The following is an 11,720-nucleotide window of genomic DNA, read 5'->3' on the forward strand; positions in this document are numbered from 1 at the left end:
AGATGTACATTTATGTAAATGTTTGAAGAATGGTAACCAATAATGGTTTTGGTATCATTTGGCAGGCGTTGAAAACATGAACACTTACAGAAACATGTCTAGTAGTCTAAGTTTTAATGTCCGATGTCAATATTATAGCGAGCACATACAGTACAGTCAGTTTATACAGTATTTGTCAGCAAGAAGTTACTAATAATTGGTAGTAACCCTGAAGGAAAGATGGATTTTGTCGTAAAAAATTCTAGTCGAATGTATTTATCTTTTCATAGAATCATTCGGTCTACTTGTGATAACAACTGAAATTCTATTCCCGGCGATCAAGTAGAAATAATGAGAACCATCAGGCTCTAAAGTACAAGTTCTTGAAGGGAACGCTATATCATTAACGAGAGTCTGACAAAACGCCTCTGACCTAATTCTGAAAACATTCAGGTCAATATCACATATACGATTTAACGTTTTGCCTGCGAAATCAAGCAACCTGGTCTTTTGCTGACTGTCAAAGGTGGTACTCTCATAATTTATTTTGATAACGACATTTTGATTCTAGTATGGTCTGTTTGTGGTGCGTATACGTTTGTGTCTATCCTTCAGCGTCGTATCGGCACTTAAATAAGGCCCCTAAACAGGGTTTATATTTGAATGCTTGACTTTGTCCTTGTAATTTGCTATGTACTATTGTTTCCTCAGCAGACCAGCAATTATTTCAAAAAGAATACCAAAATCTCAATGAAGTCAGCACTATGAGTCATGATGATAACCTTCATATATACTTAAATTCTTTTATTCAGACTTCCGTGTCCTTTGGTAGAAGGTTTTGGAAACTCTCTGTCAAATTACCAACGAACAAAAGAAGCAATTAAACGCAGGAAGATCTATTAAGCTGTATAGATTCTGTCTAGTGAAGTCCTGAAGCTATAACAGTGTAGACATACTCCGTGGTTTGTGATGTCACATTTGATTATTACAGGAAGCAAACTACATCTCGATTCAGATGGGATTATCGCTGTAAGTGCGTTATTTTCATATCAATTCTTACAAAACATAGCGGAGGCTAAGGGTGAATAGTACACTTGACTCGGTTACTGAGCGATATGTTGAGCATTTTTTTTTGTTTTTCAAAAATCGTAGGCAAATGCTCAGAATGTATAAAATATTTGTTTGTTATAGCGAAAAAACAATTAAATTCCTTGTCCAAAAATATATATTCACCATGTTTGCCTTTCAAACGGAAGTCTCGGAATGCATTTTCTATGCACAGGGGATATGCATGTGTACAAATGAGGCTCATATACTATAGAGTTATGTGATGTTTGTGTTTTATTATTACGAAAATCAAGAACTATTTTCTTTAAACGAAAAGCAATTTTTTTAGATACAATGGTCAACTCTTCTCCTTCTTGCCATGAGCCCGATTGAAACATGTTTTTTAAAAAAAATGTTTGCAAAGACAATATATATAGCAGTATGATTGTGATATTTAATTAGAATATATATATATATATGTCTTTTAATCGCTGTAAAACATAACCAATAACTTTCATAAGTAAGAAAATAAAGCTAAAGGACGCGTGTTACTTTTCGAATACTTTTATCCGGGAAAATGTTGTTTATAAATACGCACATCTTTGCAATGTTTCCATAATCTGTGCAAAGGATATACACAAGCCCCGGGGCGATTTTCAATTTTTGATGGAAATGTAAATTATGCGCTGATAAAAAATTTACAATGTTAAAGGGTTTATTATTGAAGGTGTATTATTGTAGTCTTTGCGAGACGTAGTACAAGCTCATTAACTGTACAAATGGTATCAAACTTAACAAGAAATTAAAAATAGAATAATCGCATAAGATTATGCAATCTTTGAATCAGTTTTCACGTATTTCTATATGTGAACCTTATCGATATCATGGTCAACACAACATGGTCATATATTTACTATTATCATTATGGTGTTGGGTTAATCTAGACAGAAATGCACCCAAAGGACTATCCACGTCGCCAACTTTTGGCTTTTGTCTATTTAAATGCTCCCCTTGCTAATGGTCAATATCCATTAGGCCAACGAAAATGGCTTCTGACAAACAGTTATGACGGTCATATGATTTATGGACATCACGCTCGTAAATAAATTCAGGGTCCTTGAGTCCGTATTAATACAGATCTCAGTCGATCATAGTCGTAAATTCATCTTCGCGCCATAGTTCCATTGATTTTCGATATATTTGAGTGAAGTGAACTTTAGCCAGGGCACAAAATTGAGAAAATAAATAAATTCAGATAGCTATCATTTGTAAGTTTTAAACAGATTTAGGAGTATTGAAGTCACAACCAAGTTTCTTTGTTGAAACGACGCTCTCGTCTGGTGAACTTAAAAATCTGGCATTGCTTCCATTTAACATTTTTACCTAGTAAGGAATTGTTATCAGGTTAGGTAATTGAACTGAATTTTAGTTGATAAACAAAGGACGTAATCTAATATATACTATTGATACTAACGACCACTACCTTAAAGTTAACCGGTAACAGAACTGCACAACACATACGATGCCTAAACAGTTCACATTATTATACTGCGCAAGGTATTGATTTAATGCAGCAAGTTGACAAGTTTATACCTAACGTTCCTAGCACGGAGTTGCCAAAAACTTCGGAGCTGCTACGCGCCAAAGTATGTGTTACCTTTTTTGTTGAGTAAACATAAACACATAGTAAATATTATTTCTTTCTTATCTTTTTTATACAATAAAAATGGATCAGTCGTATTTTTCAATATTATGCAGAGTACTTGTTCTGAAGAATAACACTACGGAATGGTCAAATGGTATGAAGGATCGGACATTAAAATTACTTTGTCTTCTGTGTATATTTTTTGCAGAATTGTTTCAGACGAGGCTTTTATTTACTGCACTTATTTCCGTTTCGTTTATGTATGTTTTAGATTCAAATTTAGTCAAAAAATACTTTTTGGGGCATTTTTTTTATTGTTTATGTTGATAATAAGGAACTAGTTTTAGGAAGTGCTGTAAATACAAGGTGGAAATTAATAAACATATAAATGGGAACAATTTCTTGTTCGTTATTAAATTTTTAATCAACCTTGTATCAAAATATCTAAACCCTTTATCCATTTACCAATCCTTACACCAGTATTTGTTCAATTGTGCTATTCAGAAGAACAATTACGATGGTGACGCGTATTTCAGTTTATTTGAGTTCTTTCCATGGAAAAGTATTAACGAGGTTTGAATTACTGCTTACATGGTATATTTTTTATATATTCTTAAAAAACACCGTTTATTACAATTACAATGAAAACAAACAACTCCATCCAGTCATGCAGAAATGGATTTTATACAACAATCGATTTAAAAATTTCAAAAAGGTTTAATTTATTTAATCTATTACTACCGATGATTTGTTTGGGAACTTTTCCGATGCGGTGACGATTACGAACATTGTTGCTCTGTTTGCTGAGTACAATCGGATATTGGTTTTCCGCTGCCTTTGGCATCCGTATTTCGATTCCATGCCCTCTCCATATCAGGAAAAATGACTTTTCTAGTTACGGGTATCCATCGTGGACATTCGTAGTTTTCTGAAGACTACGGTGAAATTATTTTCTCTAAAGTATATTTCGTGTATTCTGAGTGAATAATGGTTATGGTATGGATTAAATATAGATGGACATATGTTGTGTTGTAACATTATGGATAGAACAGTCATTTTTTCCTTTTACATGCAGTGTTTTCCAACGGAAAGCCAAGCTGAAAAAAATCTTTATGTTTGACGGCATCAGTGGTTCGACTTTCAATATATAGAAGTTTACACCACATACACCACTTCTAGCCAAAGTTTTAAGGAATACGCGAACCGGACGTTTAGCCGACCTTGAGAGATGGCATGTGCAAATAAAATGGTAAAAATCACACTAACTTGGAAAAGACAGTGTGCAACTGATGATAAAGCGTCTAGGCATTTCATAACGATTACGTATAAGCATCCTATTTCATTCAACATTTGAGGTATGTTGTAACATAAAATAAACAAGTCCAATCCGCCAACTCGAATTAACGATGAATAGGCTGCGTTGGAAAGGTTTTGGGCTTCCTAAGACTCAATCACTGTACAAAAATCCGTTCAGCGGGAGCCTAGAGACGATGGTAAGAGATTCCTTTTACCTGGCATGGCCCCTGGCCTCCGGCTCTCCTAAGACGAGGAGGGGGTTCTTGAAGAGGGATAGCGCGGTGGATGAATTCGACATGGACTACATGTGAGTAAAGAACGATTATTGCTAAATGTAATATATGTATATGGTGATGCATTTTTTTGGGGGAGAGGGGAGTGGGGGCCACCGGGTTTACTGATATGACTTATAATTTTATAACTTTAATTTTATTGGAACTTGCTCTTCTGACAGCAATGCATGGAGTTATTATCATGAAATTTGTGTAAACGTTATATATATTGTTTTAAAAGGCTGTACATTACGACAAAAGTAAGTGCAGAAAAATAATTATTCTATTGAGAAAGTGTATACGCTTGCAAAATAAATAAATGTTTTAATTAAACTTATCATTAGTTCAGGCGTGGAATAAGCATTAGGGACTGGCACAAACTCGTCATACGTTCCGGCTAAAGCTACTTTTAATGTCAAATAAGGTTGTATGTACATAGATTTGGATATCCTGCGCTTGCATTTGTAACGCATACAAGGTCAAGTAAACAAACGCATATCCGACCAGAAATATACAAAAGAAACACTAACATTCCGTTTACGTATGAAGTCAAAACTGGGTGGTTTTAGTTTACAATGTTTTGACCTCTGTATCGAAAATCTTATATTATCAGACTCAAAATGTTTCAGGCGTTCAGATACAACGCAAACTAGTAGGCTATATATAATATATTTCATACGACAGCATATTTATTACTTTTTGGAAATGCTCTTTATTATATATGTTGGCGTCGTCGAAATTGTCCTTGTATTCCCAGATGACGTCACAGCGTCTCAGAAATCATGTCATATGGTATAACTTCTTGTAAAGACAACAGCTTATGTTGTACAATATGAAGTAATCCATCACAAGCATTGCAGATAATTTGTCACGTCAAGCTTTAGGCACACAAAAAGTCTAATTTTCAAAGCAACATAGCTGTATTTAACATTATATATCTTCATCTCAACTTCAATTCTTTAAATGAACTGCCTTACGGCAATTTCTTTTTTCAATCGATGAACGCAACATCTTCGGATATGTTCGGATCGCAATTTATCGCATTACATGAAAACTATTAATCTTGTTATTGTTTATATTGTGTCAGAAGGTTCCGTAAAATATAAATCAACATTTTAGAAAGTGTTAATTTATTATATTTTATATGTATTGTTGCCATAAGTGTTTAAAAGTGATTTCAAGTGGTTTATAATTTCCTGCGTCACTGTGACGTCATTTGAAAAAAATGTTTCCGGTTACAGTCGGGTCGTTTTTTTAACATTTATTGAATGAAATTATGAAGTAATGGTGTTAATATACGTAATGAATTGCGGGGTTGTCGTTCGGACTCCATATACTTTGACCGGCCCAGTTGCGTTCATACCCCGATAAAGAAATCAACCCCGCAATTCATTCCTTAAATGATGCGCAAGCTAATGTTAAAGCATCCGATGTATAATTATGTGAATTTCGGATGGCTGGTGACCCCTAACTGTATTTATATCATTTGTAAGGGTTTGATGTGTAGAGAAAGACTAATAACTTTTGTTTGCAATACAAGATTACTAGGTATCTCATTTCTGTTCGATTTCAGAGTAAATAAAGGAATGACACACAACGTGCAATTATTGGTCATTTATTTTCCCCATTACTAATCAGCAAGTAGTATTCCTTCAAAAAATGTTTTCGGCCACCAGACATTAAATTTTAACTATTTCCCTTTATGTTTCGATAAAATTGCAACCTTATTTGTATTTCAGATACTCTAATAAAACATTGCCTGTATTTCATTTAGAGTTTCTGTGATTCAACATAGAGGACATCAGCGATAAGAAGGTTGCATTAATGTGACAATAATTGGTACTTATCCTGAAGGAAAGGTGGACTCTATCGTAAAAACCTAATAACGCCTAAATATTTCGTTTCATTCAATCATCCGGTTTACTTGTGATTACAATGAATTCCTTAATCGCCGCGGTCAAATATATGAGTAAATATCTGAACAAACAGGTCGTAAAGGTTTTTTTTTAAAAAAAAGTTATATTATCAAGAAACGTCCGGCAATATGTATTTTGACAAAATTTCGACAACATTACAACATTACGTCAGTATTACAAATACGAACGTTTTACATGTGAATTTAAACAAACTAATATTGCACTGACCGTTCAAAGGCGGCAATCGATTAATTGATTGAGACATTTTGATTAGTATTTGCTTTGTTTGTCGTCTTTATTCCCGGTTTGTATCGTTTGGACCCGTACTCTGTTCCTCTTGACAGAGTTTATATATGATTATTTGTCTACTGAGCCTGTTACTGTTGTATTATTGTTAATTTACCAGACGAACAATAAAGTGAGCTTACGGAGGCATGCTGATAACCTATTATTAACTTCTCACTCCAATTATCAATGAGCTGTATTTCAATCCATTCATTCAGACTTTCAGGTTCTTTCAATTAACAGCGTGTGTATACCACGTGATAAATTACGTCATATATGCTTCGTCGGAAGGCAACATTTTGCTTAAAATGAAGACTTTAATAAAATTTAAATTTCCTTTTACTACACCATTTTAAATAAAACAAAGTGCAGTCTATGCCGCTTGAAGAGCCCCGCCTTAGATTTATTACCGAAGTTTGATAAGGTGATAAGTTTCATCAAACACTTCGACAAACCTGTTTCCAAAATAATGTTTTGACAGTGCTCCGTCAGACGGCCGTATTGTGAAAAGGTTTGTCGAAGTGTTTTAAGAAACTAAATTCATTTCTTAATATCATATCAGACTCAGACATCTGTTTTTGCCATATGGTGATGAGCAGTAGCAAAACATATACAAACATGTCGCGTATATTACTTTACTTGATTCGATTCTTCTTCGCAAATCATGATGTTGCTTAGAATGACTTGTTATTTGATAATAATAATATCACTTAAGGTCGACTACTAACACGCATGTAAATCTATGGAATTGACGGATGTTCAGTGGTATACACCATACATACTTTATGAACCAGACGTTAAAGGAAAATGAGTCTCAACGACTATAGACCTAAGGCAACAATAATAGTTTGAGAGTGATATATAACCTCGCACTACCTTCAGTTTAGTGCCACAACGAGACCACTTGTAGCGCCGTTTATTGTGCAATTTTCTGCTTTCTCATAGCAATTTGAAATTTATGGTACTGAGGTCATGTTAATGGCATGCTGATGCAAACAAAATGCAACGTTAGCAATGGAACGATATTTGAAGCAAACATTACATCTTGTGTTTTGACTTGTACATATTGCTATTTGACATTTACATTTTGCCTTCTGGTTTGTACATCTTGCCTTATTGCAGCCTTAATTCGTCATCTGAGCAGCTCTAGAATTAAATGTTAGGTTGGTCATGTTGCTTCAATTTAATTTCAGAGTTTGTACCGGGGTTGTAAAAATTCGTTTGCTTAATTTGCATGTTGCTATTTTAGGAGTTTATAAATTATTAAGAATCTTCTCATTCTCCTAAGGACCGCAGAGCACATGTACGCATACACCTTGTTACATGCTACGATACAAGAAACAAAAAACTTTATTTATAGCAAGAAACATTAGTTCAATAGGCTATTTTCCGAAATGAATAACACACATTCATAACATTACGGAACTTAACAATGAACTGATGACCTGGAAATTAGAGCATAAAGTTTTAAACAGGTAACGTATTGAAAACAAAATGCAGAATGTAAAACAGCTCCGTGTTTAAACACAAGAGGACGCTAGTTCAGAAAGTTGTACGTAACCGTACGGAAACTTTCGACCAGTTACGAGCTGATTATATCATGAACTTTACACTTGGCCATCAACATTCTATATCTTAAAACTGTTTATAAGAAAATAACGGAAATTACCGACATTTTTAGCGCAGAGGCCACATTCAATAAACAACATAGATTGTACTTAAAGTGTAGATAAAATACGTGTTTTGATTGGCCTGCACATTTAGCTGAATAGAATCACTGAGGCATAACTGAGAATAAGGATACGATCAATAATAAATATTGGCCAAGAGCATTTTGGTGTAATAATATGAAACACTCGTATTTATAAAGTTTACTTCTTTACTACAAAGTTCGTCTATGCATTATTCGTCCTGGTTCTTGCTGATATTTGTCATTCATGTTGAGTATTTGGAAACTGCAAGAAATAAAAGTAAAGTCAGGAAGTAAGCTATAAAGCTAGCTAGAGAAAAAAAGCTGATTCTTTAACATGATTATATTTGTGATTAATGAATTATTGATAAATGATCGCCAAGTAATTCAGAAAATTTAACCATGCACATTTCTGGAAAAACAAACGTTGAATGTAACTTTGGACAGCCAAGAAACACGAAGTAACTTTGACGAAGCTAGCAATAACGGATCAGTGATGCATTAATACAATACGTTAAAGGAAGAAAGCCATATGTTTAAGTATCAAAGCAAGATGCACATGTAAGAAAACGAGATTTAATTTTCGCTTCAATATCCTTCCATAGTCAAATTTCATATTTAATTGAAGATTAACAAGAAAAAACGTTGTTTTTTTAGTAGAAGGTAGAACTGGGGACGTAATGACTTGAATGTTTATAAATATGATTTGTTGTGGTCATTAAAGTGTAGGTGAAAGTTTTACAGTCATGACCTAGGTCAAAAACACACCTATTGAGTGGAGCAATGTAATGAACTGATACATGTACTACCTTGAAAGATGTTGATTTATATATTACGTACTTCGTGGGATTTTTCTATTATCTTCAACTGCAAAGGATTTAAACAATCACGTGACAATTCTTAGTTTTTGTGGCAGTGCATTGATAAAGTCTATCTACCAACGATGGAAAATAATTACTTTTTTGATTGTTTTAATGTAGTCCTTGTAGTATCAATGGTATCAAACGCTATCAAAAAACTTAAAATTGTTAATTTTCCACAAAACTACTTTTTATCAGGAGTAAGTGTGTGCACGATTTCATTACCCAAAGACATTGCAAATAAAATTTTAAAAGTCAGACCTAGTAAACATGTAAAATGTTGTAATTTGTTAACTAAGACCACACTTAGTTAACATTACAGAAACTTGACTTGGATTTGATTCGATCAGGTTGATCAATGAAAGAGTTTTAAAGCGATCTTTTCCAACCGTTAATCTTTCCTACTGTACATACAACACAGATAAAACGAATTTTACATATCGTAATTTTGCGAATATATATGCAAAAAGCTACAGAAACATGCTCAGTAGCAAAAAGTTTAAACATAAACCCGGTTTAGTGGCAATGGGCAACGCCAATGACATAGAACACAAATTCACAAACAAGAAACATAGAACAGCACACAACTCTACAAACAGCACAGTTCATAAATACTATACATATATAACGTTCTGTTTATGTGTATTCTCGACTCCAAGGCTGTCAAATGATATTTTCTTCTGTGACGTTTTTTAATTGTTTCTGTAAGGAACCGGGGACAAGTTTGCGGTAATCAATGACCACAGTTTATATTGAATAGGAAAAACAATATCTTAAAAGTGCCATCCTGTGCCAACCTTCGTTTGGGGTATTTTACAGAAACGTGCTTTAATTAACTATATTCGTCTGGGTTTTCATCATAATTTTGGTGTGATTGAATTATTATCTGGTTTGTTTTTTAATTAGTTCGAGCTTCATGGCTTTTCTATGAGTTGTTGCAACACATTAATTGAACTACTGGAACTAATGTTTAAATAAAGCCTACAAGTATATCACGAGCAATAACGACATACCCATCAACTATACACATTTGCTATTTTAATTTAAGACAGTTAAACTAGTGAAATATATTGCAGATCGCATTAAATAGTATCGTGTATGTTATAGTTAAAATTGTGATATAAGCTATGGACGTATATTTGACAAAAGATGTATCGTCCTTTATTAAATTGCTAATCAACGTTGGATAAAGATGTAAAAATTCTGATTCCATTTACCAATCATAATACAACAATAATCGTCATGTTGTGCTGATCGGAAGCACACTTACGAAGTTGACCGCCAATATTAGTTTATTTGATATATTTTTCCCTGGAAAAGCAGTAATGCGCTTTGAATGACTTGTTTTCTGGTAATACAATCACTAATTAACATCGACCGCTTCTATAATGCCACTGAAATTGAGTGATGTGAATGTAAGTACAGATTTAATAAAACTGCACTTAAATTCTGGAAATACAATCACTTATAAACATCGACCACTTATATTTAACCACTAAAAACTGAGTGATGTGAAGGAATGTACAGATTTCATAAACCTGCATATCTAAAGAAATGAATCTACTTGATGTACATCTCAACATGTTTATATCTTGACTGCGCCTTCTTGTTATTAGCATGTTTTTTGTGTGATGTGTATGTCTAAGTGTCATTGGTTCATAGTCGTTTTGGCCCTTACCTTGTGTCCCTAAACAGGGCTTATTTTTTAATTTTCAACTAATAGGCTTGTCTCTGTATTTTGCATTGTATTTTTGACGTCAAATACAATGCATAGCACACTGTCAAATTGTTGGTAACCTTACACATTTTCACAATGCCACTATTGTATTTACATGGACAAGCGAGTGTTACTCTTATATGTCAATAATGTTTCATTTGAGTTTGAATGGTGAGACCTCTTGGGCAAGTCCCAACACTAAAGCTGCAGAAAATTCAAAAACATAAACCTATTTCCAAAACCCATTTAAATGTATTTGTTTTAAAGAATTTATGAAGAAGGGAAATATGTTCAGCTTGTTGGAATATGTTAAGTTCAGCTTATAAATTAACATGTGAGCATACAAAAGAAAACGTCTTCTACGCCGGATACTTTAGAGTGCAGTCGACATTTTCTCATACATGTACTTTCAAACACAACGTAAAACAATCGCATACAAGAAGCATGAAATAATTCGAATTACGCCTCCGGCTTGCTGCAAAGGCATTTCCCCACAAAACGTGCCAAACGACTGTTATATGAAATAGTTCTTGACGCGTTTCCAGATTTCGGCGTTTATTTACAGATAATCTCCGTGTGGTACTGATCTATATCAGTTAAGACATTGAGTAATAGCGATCACGTGAGTTATTGACATATCGTTGGTCAATTAAGGCAAGTTCCATATTTGTAACAATCAATTGTTTAATTAGTTGTTCAGTTTCATTACAATATTGTTATTAATGCATAGCAACCATACACTAAATCACAATAATTTACGATGACACACTGTAATGCAGACGGATTTACAAGATTTTGCATAAATGACAGACTATTTAATACAACATGCAGTGATGATAATTAAATTACGTGACTGCGTCCAAAACGTCTTGAAACAATTGTTTTATTTCACATATTATTGTATTCATTTTTTATATATGCATTGAATCATTTCAAAGATTTACTCAAATTAAATCCAGCCATGATTCTTATGTGATGACAAGGATCCTCTCTGCTCCTCAAGGGAGATCACT

Source organism: Mya arenaria, chromosome 17 (genome assembly GCF_026914265.1).
Source record: "Mya arenaria isolate MELC-2E11 chromosome 17, ASM2691426v1".
Lineage (NCBI taxonomy): Eukaryota > Metazoa > Mollusca > Bivalvia > Myida > Myidae > Mya > Mya arenaria.